The sequence below is a fragment of the Pteropus medius genome, unplaced genomic scaffold (genome assembly GCF_902729225.1).
Source record: "Pteropus medius unplaced genomic scaffold, Ma_sr-lr_union100, whole genome shotgun sequence".
In the NCBI taxonomy this organism is placed as follows: domain Eukaryota; kingdom Metazoa; phylum Chordata; class Mammalia; order Chiroptera; family Pteropodidae; genus Pteropus; species Pteropus medius.
This window is the reverse complement of record NW_024346667.1, coordinates 8,213,075-8,229,941: the sequence shown is the minus strand read 5'-3', so window position 1 is coordinate 8,229,941 and position 16,867 is coordinate 8,213,075. Positions and strand designations below refer to the sequence as shown.

The following is a 16,867-nucleotide window of genomic DNA, read 5'->3' as shown; positions in this document are numbered from 1 at the left end:
GTCCATGATAATCCAGAGAGGCTGGTCAGGCAGGACAAAACTGGGTAGTCAGGAGCTTCTCAAGAAACCTAACACACTTTTTAACACTGTAGTCTCTTCGTAGCAGCTATAATTAGAGATGCCAAGTTCTTTAGTGAGTTATTAGCCTTTATATTCTTATTTTAAACCCTGAGTTTAAAGACTCTGCTTTCTGAGTATTGTATTTCCTAGCATAATTTTACAATAACTGGAGAGATGTTCAGGACTTACCCTTTGTATTTAATGGCCTCTCTGATGGTAAAGAGGTCTAGCTGTATGGTGACCAACCATCCCAGTTTGCCCAAGATGGCCTCTTTTTTAGCACTGAACGTCACAAACCCTGGGAACTTCCTTAGTCCAAGGCAAACTGGGCCAGTGGGTTACCCTAAGATTTCCCATTCCCAAGCCTCTAGCAAATTATGTACACAGCATTGCTTTTTCTAATATATCTATTCTTTTAAAAATCTATTATGAAATGCAACATACATAGAGAAAAGCACCAAAAAAAAAAAGGTATGGGTACAGCGTTTAATAAATAGTGAACTACTCAGTACCAGAAACCGTATATATGCCATCGCCCCAGAATCCTTCCTTCCAAAGTATTTTCCCTTCACCAAGAGCAACTATGTTCCTCATTTTTCTTATAAACATTTGTCTTTTTAAAATAAATTTACTAATAGTATTAAATTATAAAGCTTAGTTTTATCTTTTTATTTGAACTTGATCTACCAAAATACTTGTGTTTTGCTTTTAGTGCTCAACATTATTTTTATAAAACTTATCCATGCTATTGCATGCAGATGTAGCTTGTCCACTTTCTTGCTATATGTTCTTCCCTTGGATGCATTTACTATGATTTATTCATTATTGTGCTGTTGAAGACATTTGAATTATTTCGAGTTTGAGGTTACTATAGACTACACTGCTATGAGCATGCATATATGTGCATCCTGGTGCACGTATACCAGAGGTTCTCTAGGTCTGTACTAATGGAAGTGTGGTCCATGGATTAGCAGAATCCTCATCATCTGAAAGCTTGATAGAAATGCAGCTGCTCAGGTCTCAAACCAAACCTGCGGAATCAGAATCTCCATTTTTAATGAGATTCATTTGCACATTAAAGTCTGTGTGAGTAATATGAGGTACAAGGTGGGAAGCACTGCTCTAGAGCATATGCTAAGGTGTAGAATCACTGCAATTAAACTTCACTTGACAACAGCAGGGAATGAGAGCTTCTAGCCTTCCACAGCCTCACCGACACTTCGTACTGTCAATCTTTTACATCTGTAACAATCTGCTGGCTATAGTCAGGAATATTTCAGATTTTCTTCACATATTCCTAATCGTTAATACAGGTGAATTTCTTTTTATAAGTTTATAAGGGATTTTGATGTCCTTGTTTTAAATTTCCTTTTCTAGTCTTTTGTCTAGTTTTCTATTAAGTTGGTTTTTATTTTCTCTTTTGTTTGGAGAAATTTGTTATGTACACTAGGATTTGGAGAATTGTTGGTTATATAGGTATTAGAATTATTTCTCCCATTCTGTGACTTGTCTTTTTACTCTTTATGGTGCATTTGATGAACAGAAGTTCTTCATTTTGATATAGGTGAGTTATTCAGTTTTTTCATTTATGTTTGGTAACACCGTGCCTTAAGAAATCGTTTCATATTCCAAAGTACTGGATATATTTCTCTATATTGTCTGCTAAATTAAAAGACTCACATTTTTAACTTTTTTATTAAAATATAATTTATGCAGAAAATTGAAATAGAAATTCAGCTTAGTAAATTTTCACTAATGTCCTGGTAAACTACGACTGGATTAAGAACCAGAACATTTCTAGCAACCAGAAGCCCCTCTGACATTTTAGTCCAGTCACTACTCCCCAAGACTGAGCTCATATGAGAGAGTTGTCCAATTTCGCCTTTCTAGTATAATGTATTGAAAATTTCTTTTTTCCTACTCATGTAGTACCACTTCTTTAGTATATCAAACAAACTAACAGCCCCAGTCTGACCTGGTGATCATCTTCTCATAGCCCTTGCATTAGGGATGTCACCTTTCAGACCTCCTGCCAGCACTACTAGCAACTCCCTCTGCACATCTATCCTTTCCCAATGTGGACACCAGGCATTCCAGACCTCCCATCCACAGTAATATGCCCATTAGCCCTACACACCCTCATGTCTGTGTGCCTGCCCCTGGCTAAGGCTCCCGTGCAACCCAGAAGGTTGCTTCCCGCTTACCCAGTGACTGTGGATCAGCTCTGGCCCAGACACACAGTGAACTTCTCTGCCTTCAGCAGGCTACAGTTATACCTCCTCTAGTGAGGTCTGAATCCTAGCCCTCTGGTGAAAGACCCCCTCCAAGTTTTCCCATTCCTGGATATTCTCCCTCAGCCTTAGAGTGCCCTGTAACTATCTTACAACTCTTTTCTGATGGCTTAATAACTATATTAAACTTCCCTTGTTTAAATCACTATGTAGTATATGTCTCCTGCCACAAACCTAGTAGTGCCTGGAGTTATCAGAAGCTGGAACAGACAAGAAAGGATCACCTCTCAGGACTTCAGAGAGAGCCCGGCCCTATCAACACTTTGGGAAATGTTTTGGACTTCTAGCCTCCAGAACTGTGAGACAATAAATGTCTTGTTTTAAACTACTTGGTTGTGGTAATATGTATGGCAGCCCTAAAAAACTAATACATCCTACTACAATGTTATTTCTAATTTTATATCTTATTAGTTAGTAACTTTTGAAGAAGTTATAAGACTATCACTTAACATAAAAGTATACATAGGTAATAATCAGCTTTGTGTTAAACATTAATGTATGAGTTGTAATTCTTTCAGGAAGTCTTGCTTCCTGGCATTTGCTTTAGTTCCTCGAAATATTAGCGTGCCTTCTCATTTGTAATTTCTGGAGTAAAAAATACAGCTTTTGCCCCTTCTTTTGGAAATAGTCCAAAACCAATATTAAATATGAAAAATCAGAAAAACAAATTTCTTAGATGAAATAAAGAGACAACTATAACTCTGAAGCACATTATATGAGAAAGAGCTTCCACATAGAAATGAAAGTTAAATGAGACTGGAAGAAGAATTTAAAGACGCCCACAGTTGCAGATCTCAGACAAGGCAGAGAACAGCTCTCTAAAATAAGTAGCTACAACCTGAGGGCAAATCTCTTTGGGAAAAAAAAAATGGAACTAAGGTGCTTATTCTGATGGCAGAAGAACACTGGACCACCTTTTCACAAGGTCCCAAGAAGCTGGGAAGGTGGGACTCAATGAGAAATCACGCAAATGAGATATATTTTCAAGACTCAAACTCTTTGATGAGGGAGTAAATAAAGACAGATAGGAATGTGAGCTGTTCTTCAGAGTAGAAATAAAATGGCTGGGGAGAAGTAAAGGCAGAAAGAATTCATGCCCACACACAGCCCTGTGCCATTCACCTGGAGCACCGTCTGGGCACCACCATACACAAGCCTCCTGCAAGGGTCTGGTCCAGGAATAGATCATCATATTCAAAATGAGCAACAAAAACATTTTTTAAACATAACTGGCATAAAAGGCCCACGAAACTTCCAGACTCAAATAAAATAAAATGGAAAAGATGATACATATAAAGGGATGAATACCACAAGAAAAATGTTGCCAGAAAAAAAAAAGAAAAATATTGCCACAGACAATGCAAACATTTTGACCAAACACATTGTCTCAATGTTTTTGGAGGAGGAGAAAAGGTAATTGCTTCTATTAAAAAGACCCCCAATAAAGAGATATAAAAGCTGAAGGAAAATATAGTGAGACAATAGAAATAATCATTTGAGCTGTTGGATAAAAAAATTAAATCATTTGGAGAAATGAAGACAGACTATGGACTAGTCAATGAAAATAGGATTGATAGATATGGACGACATTTAACACAATAAAGAAGAAGTTTAAAAGAATTAAAAGAAAAATGATAGACACAGGAACTAGGCAAATGAAGAAAAGAAACAAATAGCACAAAAACATATTAAAGACATAGTTTAAGAAGCAATTACTGAAATAAAATAGAATTCAAATCTTCAAATTGAAGGGCATACTTTATATCAGGAAAGAATTTGTCACAGTATGATGTTCACTAAAACACATCTCAGAAATATTATTAGAATTCAAAAATACAGAATCCTTTGAATAGCCAAGCAAAAAGGACAATATATAAGAAGCAAAGCCCTAAGCTACAAGGTAATGGAGAAATGCCTACAAAATACTCAAAAATTAGTGTGACACAAATTTTTTATCCTAGTCTAAACGACACAAACAATAAATAATAAACCTAACCGAAAATTTGAGAGGGAAATAAAGTTGTAAATTATGTAAGTAGCTGATTTCAACATCTTTCATAGTCAAAGGGAAAGGTATCATTTCAAATTAGTAAATCACATTATCAAAAATAGGTATATTCAAAGTATGAAGGTATATACTAAGAGAAAAAACATATTTAATAAAGTTCGATGGTGGATAAAGGAGAGAAGAGGGAAAATTGTATATATTCTATTATTGTTCATGAGAGGGAGTCGGTCATAGTTATAAAGAAAATATATCTTCTCTTTATGAAATATGAACTGCTATGGGAATTGACCTCCTGTCGCAAACAACTAGAAAAGTAGATAAAAGATTTATTATAAATATATGGTAATTAGCAGAATGTGGTATTCTTCCAAGGCTACACAAGCAGATGTATGGAATGAAACAAGAGCACAGAAACAGACCTATGCATATGTGACATTTAGTATAAGACTGATGACAGATGTGGCCCTGAGGACCATTGGGTGAAGGAGGGACTTTTCAGTAAATATTTCTAGGAGAATTGAGTGTCTCTATGACAGGGAAGGGGTGGGAGGAGGCAGAATGGGGAAGGAAAGAAACTGGACCCTTCTCTTCCACCTTGTACAAAAATCAACTCCAATAAGATTAAAAACCTAAAAATAAACACAGAAACTATAATAATTTAGAAGACAATCATGTACGTTAGTTCAATGACCTCTAGGTAGCAAATAATTTCATGTTTTACAAACAAGATAAGAAAGAAATAGTCATAAAAGAAACATTGATAAATCCAATTGCTATATATTAAAAGACACGATTAAAGACTATATAAAGACAAGCTATGGAGCTGGAAAAAATTGGTTCAACACATGTAATTGACCAAGATGCAGTTTATGAAATTTTATAAAGAATTTTTACAACTCAATGAGAAAAAGGAGACAATTCAAAAGAAAATTGGGGGAAAAGTATTTGAACGGATTTTTAAAAAGAGGAAGTCCAGCTGGCTAAGAAACATGTGACTGAGAGTGCTCAATCTCATCAATAATCAGAGAAATGCAATTTAAAATTTAAAAATTTTAAAACAGTGAATCTTCACTGATTGGTACAAGTTTATGAGTTTAAAAATTCCAAGAGCTGAAAAGGATGGATGGGAAACAATGGGAGTGTTCATTCTCTCAAGTAGGAATGTGAATGAGTACCACCCTAGGGATACAGTTTGGCATTACTGAGAAGGTGAAGGTCCACCTAACCCACGAACCAGAAAATTGGCATATACCCTAGAGAAATCTTTACACATACACACCAGGAGACATGCACAATATGTTTCATAACAGTCCTAAAGTGAAAACAGCTCAAATGTCCATCAAGAATAAGCTAAAAACTTCACCATGTGTTCCTAAAATGGTATATTGTACAGCAGTGGACATGAACAGGTGGCAGTAGTCTGTAACTGCATGGACAAATTTTACAAGCAACACTGAGCAAAACCAGTAAGGCACAGGAAATAACACGCAGCATGATTTAGTTTATATAAATTTTAAGAATAGGCACAAATAATTCGCCATCACTCTAGGTGGTAAAACTAGAAAGAAGAGCATAGAAATTGTTAACACAAAACTAAAGCTAGTAGATAACTCTGAGGGGGAAATAAGAGTGATTTAATTGGAAAGAGCCAAGCTGGGAGGTTAGGGTGACAACTGGGTGTTGAGAATACTCTATTTTATGACCTGCACAGTATTTATACAGAGTTAGCTTTATAATTATGCATCACATCATACCAAGTTTTCATTTATTCAGTGATCTCTCTCAGTCTGTCATGATGTTTTTTATTCACTGTTTAATGTTGAGCTCCCTTGAACATGGGGACACTGGCTGGACTAGTGCCAAAGCTCACAGTTATGTGGGACGCGTGCACCACCCAGATCTTTGCTCCTGCACCCAAGCCATACCTGGGGCAGAGGGCAGCTGCAGTTACCTGGCAGTAGGTGGTGAAGACCCCATCCCTAGGGGACAGGGAGGGGGACAGGAGGTAAGACCAGTGAAGAACCAAAGCCTCCAAGCTTACAGCGCATGTTTGTTACCCTACCAGACTCAATTACAAATCACAAATTTAAAGGTAAAATTATTAAGAATTTCAGGATGGTGACCACAGAGCATTAAACTGCAAGTCCTGATCCCCTTCTGAGGGTGCTGTCCTTTGCGACTGTGGGGTCGCAGCCCATAAAGCCAGCCCTGCGCCATATCTAAATGTTTTCTGCACATTTCTGCATGTATATTATATTATGCAGGTGTACGTGTGAGGGATAGAAAAGAAGAGACCAGATCCCACTGTTATTTCCTCAGCAAGCTCCTGAGCCACGGTTCAGGGATAAGCAGAAGCAAAGCGAGATCTGAAGTGACTGTGCCGTTAACGTTTTAAACTGAATATCAGACTGAAACTTATTTACCAAAATGTTCAAATATCTGAATGTAGACCTGAGTGTTTAGTTGCTGTTTTATAAATTAAGTATTTATAATTAAGATCATGAGCAATTAATTCCACAGCACGCTAAGCAATTTGACATAATTGTCCTTGGCTATAATCCTGATGCCAAGAACCTCCTACTCACTGATAACAGTTCCTTCCTTTCCAGTCACTTGTAACTGAAAAAAATGTACTATGTTTGGTACATTTTTTTTTAGATCTAATAAAAGTAGATATAAATAGATTAAGCGATTTAATATATGATTTCATTCAGAAAGGAAACGGGATGGAAGTAAACCAAGTAGGTACTATGTTACCCTCATTTAATTCTTTCATAGTAATTATGAAAGGCAGATACAGATATCACATTCCTACTAAAACACACACACACACACACACACACACACACACTGACACACTGAGGTTAAGAAGGATAAATATTGTGACCAGGCTCATCCAGCTAGTAAGTTGATATAAAGTTCTGTCTGACTATAAACTTCTACGACCTTTCTTTGCTACTTCTTTTTCTCCTTTCTTTAAACATTACTGTCTATTTATTATGTGCCAAGGATTATCACAGAAATGAGTGAAGCAGACCCCAAAATCTTAGGCTGTGCTGTCAATACGGTAACATGTGGTTAGGAGCATTTGAAATGTAGCTAGTATGAATTGAGATGTGCTGTAAATTATATTATATCCCACATTTTGAAGATTTAGTAAAACTATGTTACTACTAAATTTTCATATGAATTCTATATTGAAATGATAAGCAATACATATATTATGTTAAAAAATATTTTAAAAATGTATTTCATCTATTTTTCTTTACTCATTTAATGTGACTTAGAAATTTTAAAGCTATACGTGTGTCTCACATTTTATTTCTATTGTATATCACTGGTGTCCTGTTAATCTTGCTTCAGGATATATAAATGAATTATCTACCTGTAATTTTAAAATGTTATGTTTCATGGTTATTTTGGATAAAAAAAAATCTACAATCTGCAATGGAATGAATCTTCCTGCCACCATCAATATTTATTGACTATATATAGTCAATCTCTTTCAGAAATTGACTTAACTAAAATAGCTAAACCCTGTTATTATTATTATTTTTTCCCTGACAGTGAACAATGAAAAGAGAAGTGCCTGGATTCAAGACACAGGTATTCTTGTCTTGAAAACAGTTTTTGTTTTTATTTTTTAACATCTTAAAAGTATCTCCTTAGAGACTTGTTGAACACTTTTAATATAACATGTATTCCTTTCAGCATGAAAATTTTTATTGTTTAGAATTTGGTACATTAAATATACTTTTCACATTTTCCTAAGAAAGGTCATGCAAGATGTATTTTTAGACAATAAAATACTTGCGTTTTTATGAAATGTCTATTAACGTGAGCCGTAGGAAATTATGTAAGAAAACTATATTTCCTATTATAGTGTTAGAACAATACAAACTAATTTATAATTCAGCATATAGGCTAATGCTCTAAAATTATAAGGATGCAATGATATTATTGATAAACTTGTAAGATTGATTAAAATGTAATTCTAAAAAAAAGTACAGTAGTGAATAACACCATATTTAGAGCATATGGAATCAGATGGACCAAAACTCTCAAAAATCACACAAATGTAAACTACCCTTTAGTTCATAACATTGTACGTACCACAAAATACTCCTTTTATGAGCCTATTCTATATTGGATCACTCTTTTTTATCTTGAAATATGGCCTTAAAATATCTAAATATTATAGTTAAGGAGCAAAATATTTATAGATATATGTAAGACAATATGAATACATATAAAGCAATACAATAAAATGGAACCAAAACTAAGAATCAGAAGTCTGATACTTGTGAGGCTTGAACTAGTTGCAAACTTTTTGATATTAATTTCTTCATTTGAAAGAGAGAGAAAGTTAGACTGGCCATGCCTAAGAATCCCATGAGAATCAAGGAGACAACATATAAAAAATAAACTTATTACCAGTAAAGTGTGATACAAGTTATGCTATTATATTAAAAACAAATTTATTCTGTTATTTTATTGTAAACACCAACACTTCAATTAATATTTTGAGTAGCCATTGTGACAAAAAGTAATAAAAAAATATTTTTGATATCTTAAATTTTGGCTTTTTCAAATCATTTTTGGAAACACCTGATATAAAATAATGATTGAAATTAATTCAGTAAATGAAAATATTTAAGAGGAAGTACTTGATGATTACAGTAGATCTGGGAAAACAGGTGACCATAAAATTACAAGGGCAAATAGTAACAGTCTAAATGTACACAAGGCAAGTATCATCTACTTCCCACTCCAGTTGTTGAGATATAGGAGATTTCTGCATAAAACTCAACGTATTTAGAATGTTTAGATTTATTAGTTTTAAAAGTCTGTTTTCTTCTTCCAAAATGTGTTGAGAATTTATCCCTCCCTTCCTTCCTTCATCTACCTTGACATAGGGTCGGAAGGCAGGAACAAAGAACATGGCTTTTCCTCCCTAGATATTGTTAGGAACTATACTGTGCACTCCCAAAATCCATGTTGAAGCCCTGCCCACAATGTGATGGTCTTTGGAGAGGGAGCCTTTGGGAGGTAATTAGACTGAGATGAGATCATGAAAGTGAGGCCCTCATGATGGGATTACTATACTTCTAAGAAAAGACCAGAGATGGAAATCTCCTTTCTACCTTCTACTCTCTTTCTTCTCCCTTCTCTCTCTCTCTTTCTGTCAGTCTGAATGCAACTGCTAAAGAAAGACCATGTGAAAAAAATAGCTAGAAGGCAGCCATCTGCAAGCCAAGAAGAAAGCTCTCTCAGAATCTGCTCGTGCTAGCACCAGATCATGTTGATCTCAGATTTCCAGCCTCCAGAATTGTGAGAGAATATTTCTTCTGTTTAAGCCAATTAATCTAATATGTTTTTTATGGCAGCCTTAGCTGGCTAGTTCACTGGATAACCCCAGCTGAGGCCCCAGGTGAAGAAGCTGAAGAGTTTGCTGCACTGGTACATGGGGGAGAATTCACCTACAATTATTGACAGAAAATGAAATGGACATTTATGTCCAAGTAATGAAATGAAACTATTATATAAGACTTAACTATAAAAAAGCTAAAATTTGTATAGCGGCTACATATTAAAAATAGGCAAAGGGAGCAAAACTGGAAGGAAATAAACCAAGTTGTTAGTCGTGGCTGCGAGAAGATGGTGGCATTAACAGATAATTTTTTCTCTTCTCCAAATGTTCTTTAATATGGTTATAGGTATTTTATAGAAGAAAAAACTAATACTTAAAAATTTGGTATTGATTTTAATACAATATGAGTCTAATGGCAAGAGTTTTGTTTATTCTAAGCAGTCTTCGCAGGGGAGCAAAAGCTATTTATAAAGTATTTGGGGGGATCCCATATATCTACCATTCTAATGGGGACTGCTTTCCGCAAAAAACTCTAATTAGATAATAATACCATATATAACAGTATTTAGAAAATCTCCATTTTTATGAATAAATGCTAAAGTGAAATCAAATAACAAATATCAAGGTCTCAAAGAAAGCGCTCAATCAGAGCAGGAAAATATAACAATTCATAGAAATTCATGAAATAGAAAGCGATGCACTATAGAGAAAATCAGTAAAACTAAAAGTTGATTTGGAAAAAAAGGAAACAATAAAGTTTACAGACTTTTAGCAGAACTGACCAAAAAATAAGAGGGAGAGAGAAAAAGAGGGAGTAAAAGATGAAATGAGGACTAGAGAGCCTAAATAACATTGAATATTAAGACAAAGATCAGTACAAATGTTATAATGGACAAATTTTTGGCAATACTTTTTGACAATTTAGATGAAGATAAAAATAGTTTCATCAGTCCTAATTTTATTAAAGACATTTAATCTATGATTTTAAAATTTCCCTATAATTTCCAGGCCAGCTGGCTTCACTAGTGACTTTCCCCAACATTTAAAAAAAAAGAAAAAAAGCACAACTTTACACAAATTATTCCAGACAACAATAAAACAGGAAATTTTTTGTGTTCATTATAATGTTAAATAATACAAAAAATAAATAAAATAGAATAAAATAAGGCAATTCATAGAAAAGTGATGACTATGCATCATGAAATAAGGTTTTCTATTAATCTAATTCTGGATACCTGGGGCCTGACAGTAAATGTACGCATGCATATACACAGGAAGAAAGGAAAAGAAGGAAGGAAGGAAAGCAGGGAGGGAGGAAGGGGGAGATAAGTGATGCCAATTTTTTGCTGTTTCTTTCTTTTTTTTTTTTTTTTTTTTTACTTGGAAAGTTCTAGGCTACCAGGAACAGGTATGCACCCTAAAAACAAACTACTCTAAAGAATATTAAACACCTATAGAATCAGGCTTACTTATATTTTCTGGTTTTATTCTTTTTATGCTTTCTTGCCAGTTCAGCCAGGTTTTTAATATGTAACTAGTTTTTTTAGGTGTTCTGTACCCAAAATTCTTTCCTTGCATACTTGTTCACCATATTTTCAGAAACACCGCACACGCACACGCGCACACACACATGCACACACACACACATTTTCATTTTGTATTTAAAGTGAAAACAGTGTATTTGAACTTCATGGATGAAAATATTCTAATAAATTAGATAACTTTACTCATCGAATAGAAAAAATAAATATGAAAATTGGTAAAACCCTTTTAAAAAATGAAATACTAGCATAGTTATTCATCCAACAAAATACAGTGAGCACCTACTACATGCCAGGCATGAGTCTGAGTCCAAGGGATCTGGTAGTAAAAAAAAAAAAAAAACTATCTAGTCCCCCTGTGGATGATTTTCATGGAGAGAGAAGACTAAAACAGGTCTTGTAAAATAGACAGTATAGTCCTGAGTCTCGTCTTCGAGAAATGCAATGCAATAAAGAGAAGAGATAAATGGTGGGGGGAGGTAGAGCTGCTATTATAATAGGTTGGTCAGGGATGACCTCGCTAATAAGAAAACAATCAAACTAAGCCCAAAAGTGAAGAAGTGATGCCTGTGACATCCAAGGGAAAGGGCTTTCCAGGCAAAAAGAACATGTAAAAAGTTCCTGAGTCGGACACATTAGGTTTGAAGTGTCTATTAAAACTCCAGGCAGAAATGCTGATGAAGCAATTGAAAGTGAGATGGAGTTCAGGAAAATAACCAAGAGGGAGATATAAATCTGGAGTCATCAGCATATGAATGGTATTGAAAGCTATAGATTGGATAAAATTACCACAGGAATGAATATAGCTAGAGAAGAAATCAAACAATCGATCACCAGGTCTTCAATAAACTCCCAACGGGAGTTTAAATTGTTGGAGTTTAGAAGGTAATCTGATTGAATGGTGGTACTCTTCAAAGTGAGATTTTGGAAATATTTCAAAGATCTCTAGGCCTTAAATATCAGAGAATACATGTAGTATGAGGGAAATCAAAATCATTGGGAAAAAAGAGCTCAAGGAATTGAGAAACCAATGTATTAGAGAGCTTATTCATTTGGATACCAAAATCACAGTCACTGTAAGACTAGTGCTGGAGAAAGTTGCAAGGATCTCGGGGCAGAATTCTTTAAGATATTACAGAATAGATACTAATCAATAAATCGCTGTAAGAAGGAGAGGGAATAGAGGATATCATTTGAATACATGAGATTTAAAGCTGGGAGTTTTAGGGATGAGAAAGGAGAAGGGCCTGGAAACAGCATGAGGAATAAGGGGGCCACACCCACATCTCTAGTCCCAGGGATGTGAGGCAGGAGAAGGAAAACCACTTGAGAGAGGAAGGAATGTCCCCAGAATTGGGACAGAGCACAGATTTCAATTCATCCAAAAAGGGGAAGGGAACACTTAGAACAGGTTAAGGATTTAGGATTTTTGCTGGTCACCGACTATGAGCTCGGTAAATGGGATTCAGGAGTGGAAATGGTGAGGAATGAAGTCCGAAAAAATGACATACAGAAGTATAAAGAGAGTGGGGTTTGGGTGATAAGAGATAACCTGGAAGTCCCAGGTTTCTTGTGGAGATTGATGTATGATTGAGTTAAAAGACATACTTAATGAGATTCCTCCTGAGGTTCTCAAGGCTATATGAATTCAGCAAGTAGATGGAGATAAAAAAAATCTTGCCAGAGGCTAGGGTCTGGTCCTCTTCTCTCTAGCCAATGAACATGTAGAGAGGTTTTAATACCTGAGAAAAACCCCTAGGGAAAAAGAAAATTTTCTAACCTTTCATCCCTTCATTGAGGGCAGTTTCATTCTTTCCTTGAGGATTACAGATGATGAAACCAAAGCCCAGAAAATTGAAGGGATTTGCAACAGACTGCACAGAGAGTTGATTCTTGTGTAGAGCAATGTGGATTTCTTTGACACATCTCCCCTCTTCCTAGAACTTCTTTTGAAAAAGTCTGTTAAAGGGTTTCCTCTACCACGGGCCTATTCTCTTAGAACCATGAAGATGAAGAAAAAGCTTTGTAATTACTGGTGAAAAGGTCACCTGAGGAATATAACTTTAAGAGTGACCTACCAAATTTATTGAAATAGAAGGTAAACAGGCAGATTCAAGGTCTAAAACACAGTGATGCTAACAATGATAATGGCAAAATTGTGGAATCCAGGAAAGGTCAAGGTGACTGTGTTTACAAAATAACAAACCACACTTCCTGAGTCTGTTACTGTGATACTGTAAGGCAGTGTTGTAATAAGGTGTGTCTTATGCTTCTGGTAGTATATACCCTTTAAGACAGGGTCAAAGCTAGATCTCCAACACCAGGTTTTCAAATCTGTTATGCTTTACTATTTATATTGAGGTTTGAAATGTAGCTAATAATCGTAGCTCAATTTTACTAAGCACCAGGATGTATGTTATATACTTTACAAGCAATATCTAAAAACTTAGAGGTTGGTATTATTATTATTCCCCATTTAACTAATGAGTCACAGAGTGATTCAGTAACTTGAATAAGGTTTCTCAGCTAGAAACTGGCAGAGCCAAAATTCTAATCTCACTAGAGTAACTAGAATAACTCTAGTGTCTTCACCCTTAATCACTGGGCTATACTGCTTTAAAAGGCAAAGCTTCAGGCAATATAAGATATATGCATAAATATATATATATTTATATATATATTTATATATGTATTTATATATATATATAACATATATATTATAATGTTATGTATAATAGTATATATGTCAAATGAAAAAAATCATGACTTTGTCTTAATTCTTATGTGTTAATTTTCTTTCTTTTTCCTTTTAATAAGAATAACTTATTTATTCTAAAAAAGAATTAGGCAATTTTAATTTAAGAGCTCAGTAAATTAACATACAACCCAGAGAAAACCACAAGTTCTATATTCTCACAATTTAAGCTACATTCTATTATTAAATAGACCTCAGTGACTGTATCAGACATTCGGTGAAGCTGTAACTTACTAAACTAAACAGAGTTATAACAATGATGTGGAGAAAAAACTTTGTTGTGCAAATTCTTAAACTATAGTCTTTAAATGAACTAAAAAAGTAATAAGCCTATAAAAAGAATTTAGTATTTTTTACCCAAGTCACAAAGCCAGGACTACACTTAGGTTATTAAAAAAAAATCAAAAAATTTCACATTTTACTTATAGTTTACATAAAATAAGTTGCTGGCCACAAGCCATCAGATATTTCTGCCTTTACAGAAAAATATTCCACTTATAAAAGAAGTGGTTTGGCTAAAAACAAAACAATAAAACAAAATCAACAAAGCAGTGATGAAATTCCCACTCTACTTGACTAAAAACACATTTTGTTTTAAGGAAAAAAAGAATAATTACCCTATAGCATTTGGAAATAATGATTTTTATTGTAATTTTTCATACCTTCAGCAAGTTCAACTTTCCAACTCCCCATGAAGTTACATGAGCATTGAGAGACTTACATCTTAAACTAATAACCTCCCCAACAACTTGGTTTTTAGCATATAAACTAAACTGTATAACATTTTCCTTATTTTTTGATATCTCTGAAGTCTATATATAATCAGAAAACAAGAACTAAAAAATAGTGTCTGGATCTATTCTTTTGCATTTTTACATTCATTGCTGTTATTACTATATTTTACTTTCCCCAATTCTTTTTTTCTTTTAGCAGTTATCATGTTTTAATCTGCTATGAAGAAACAGACACACAAATACATATAAAAGTATATTCCATTTAGATAGCTTCTCCTTTTAATTTACCTTCATTCATTCATTTATTCATTCATTCAACAAATGTTTATTAATGCCTAATATGTGCCAGTCACTGTTTATAGGGAGTCTTTAGTTTAAATGAAGTTATGCTGCTATTAGTAAATATTTCAGATATTTCAGCAGAACATTTTGCACAGATAGAACTTTCAGTAAATCTCAAAACATATCACGTAGGTGACTGCCCATTTCACCAGCCTTCCACTCACAATTTCACAATAACATGTAGCTAGTAACTGGGATTATCTCAACAAATATTTTAGAAAAGTCTTCTTTCTTTTCTTTAGCTCTAAACAAACAGTGGTCAAGCCCCTGTATACTAGGCTCTGGATATATGGAAAAGGAAGGCTTAAATAAATTTCGACATTCAGACTAAAGCCATGAGAATTCCTGAACCCTTCGATGAGTTAAGAAGCTCCTCCAAAAGAGGAAGACATATGTGATTTATCTGAGTTAGACAGTATTTTTAAATAGGGGCTTCCATCAACCCTTAGGATGATTCTGAAGAAACACTAAATGTCACAGAATTTGTAGAACTTTCATTTATGAGGTAGTTAAGGGATGGAAACTTCATCTTTCAAGGTTATCAGATTTCAAGATTTTTCTCTATTAAAATTATTTCATCCATTTACTTATGCCTAATGAAGAATTTCTGACAGCATTTACTTCTTCACATACATATTAGATTTTAGACTAAATTGAGATCTATACATTATTCTACTACCCTAGGAGCCTCAAATTATCAGATACAGCCTTAAAAGAGTTTAAGCTATGGAGCAATATAGCAATCAACATTTTTAAACATCTCTATTGCATGTGTTTAAGCTTCTGACATTATATTCACAAATATTAAAAGTTTTGTTGAATATTGGTTAGATTAATGAAAATATGTTTCATGAGCCTCCACTTGATGTTTGAATTCTTTAATAATCCAAACAAATAAAGTCTGGTAAAATTGTAGTTGGATGAAGGAAATTTTATTCAAGAGTGCCTTGAAAACCTAAGGCAAATTTTATTCTGTAAATTTTCAAATATTTCTTCTAAAATTAAAGTCCTACTCTATAAGAAGAGTTTTTTCTTAATAACAGCCTGAAGCTCAAAAACATGAGTAATGAGTAAAAAGGGAAAAGTACAAAATAGTTTCTTTGAATCAATATCCCCCTAGGTTTTCAAGAAACTCTCTCTTCCTAAGAGTTTCTCAATCACACTTAAGGGACTTTTTAAATAATTGTTTATATTTTATTTTGAAGAATATACATTTTTAAAAAATAATAACTCAACTATTGAGAAACTTTTAAAATTATAAGAATTTATCTTTATAACCTCATATCTTCAACATCCACACACATCAAAAATGTCCAGTCGCATAACAGACGATTATGGTTCATATATACAATGGAATATTACTCAGCCATTAAAAAAATGAAATCCTACCATTTGCAATGACATGGATAGACCTAGAGGTTATTATTTTGAGTGAAATTAGTCAAAGATAAATATCATATTATTTCACTTATATGCAGAATCTAAGGAACAAAAAGAACAAACTAATTAACAACATTCTCACAAATATAGTGGACAATTTAGTGACAGAGAGGTGGGAGGTGGGTTGGGGGCTGAGAGAATGAGGTGAAGGGTTAAAGAAGTACAAATTAGTAGTTGACAGTCACGGGGATGGGAAGCACCGCAGAAGGAATGCAGTTAGTATTAATGGGATGGCTAGGTGGAGGGCCGGGGAGGGAGGGAGCAAATGCAGAGACTATTTGATGAACTATATAGATGTCTAACCAGTGTACTGTATACTTGAAAC

At 34.3% G+C, this 16,867-nt stretch overlaps 1 protein-coding gene across 1 annotated transcript in view; it reads right to left on the bottom strand.

Annotated features, from left to right (window-relative positions):
• The window catches only part of LOC120613179 (IQ domain-containing protein M-like), a 144,442-nt gene that overhangs the window by 5,822 nt on the left and 121,753 nt on the right, over nt 1-16,867 (bottom strand). The gene's annotated exons all lie outside the window — the stretch shown is intronic.